Source organism: Oncorhynchus gorbuscha, unplaced genomic scaffold (genome assembly GCF_021184085.1).
Source record: "Oncorhynchus gorbuscha isolate QuinsamMale2020 ecotype Even-year unplaced genomic scaffold, OgorEven_v1.0 Un_scaffold_21762, whole genome shotgun sequence".
In the NCBI taxonomy this organism is placed as follows: Eukaryota; Metazoa; Chordata; class Actinopteri; order Salmoniformes; family Salmonidae; genus Oncorhynchus; species Oncorhynchus gorbuscha.
Window position 1 is genome coordinate 482 of NW_025762913.1, and position 594 is coordinate 1,075.

The following is a 594-nucleotide window of genomic DNA, read 5'->3' on the forward strand; positions in this document are numbered from 1 at the left end:
CGAATGAGGAAAGCTAGTGATATTTTACAAGTACGAAAAGACTATGTCCCTCAATCTTGCGATGCCGAATCAGACACAATATTTCTCAGGCCTTTCAGTCTTAGATTATTAAAGTTGAACAAAAATGTCCAAGCTTTTCAAAGCAACAAAACCAATGCCTTATTTCAGGAAATTGCAAACATGTTCAAATTAGCTGAGCTTATGAAATTAAACGACCACGAAGGGACTCGAACCCTCAATCTTCTGATTCGAAGTCAGACGCCTTATCCATTAGGCCACGCAGTCTATGTGATACATCCCTATTTGACATCATAGAGACTTTGCTATGCAACAATAGACATCAAATTGTGAACCTGTCCGAATGAGGAAAGCGAGTGATTTTTAACAAGTACAAAGATACTCTTTCCTTCAATCTTGCGATGCAGATTCAGACACACAATTCTCAGGCCTTGCAGTCTTAGATTATTAAAGTTGAACAACAATGTCCAAGCTTTTCAAAGCAACAAGACCAATGCCTTATTTAGGAAATTGCTAACATGTCCATATTAGCTGATTTAATGACATTAAACGACCACGAAAAATGCTTCAAAACAT

The 594-nt window shown here is 37.4% G+C and overlaps 1 non-coding gene across 1 annotated transcript; it reads right to left on the reverse strand.

Annotated features, from left to right (window-relative positions):
• Window positions 1-212: 212 nt before the first annotated feature.
• Window positions 213-285, reverse strand: trnar-ucg. Its single transcript has one exon. It is a non-coding gene; the product is annotated as a tRNA-Arg (tRNA).
• Window positions 286-594: the final 309 nt, after the last annotated feature.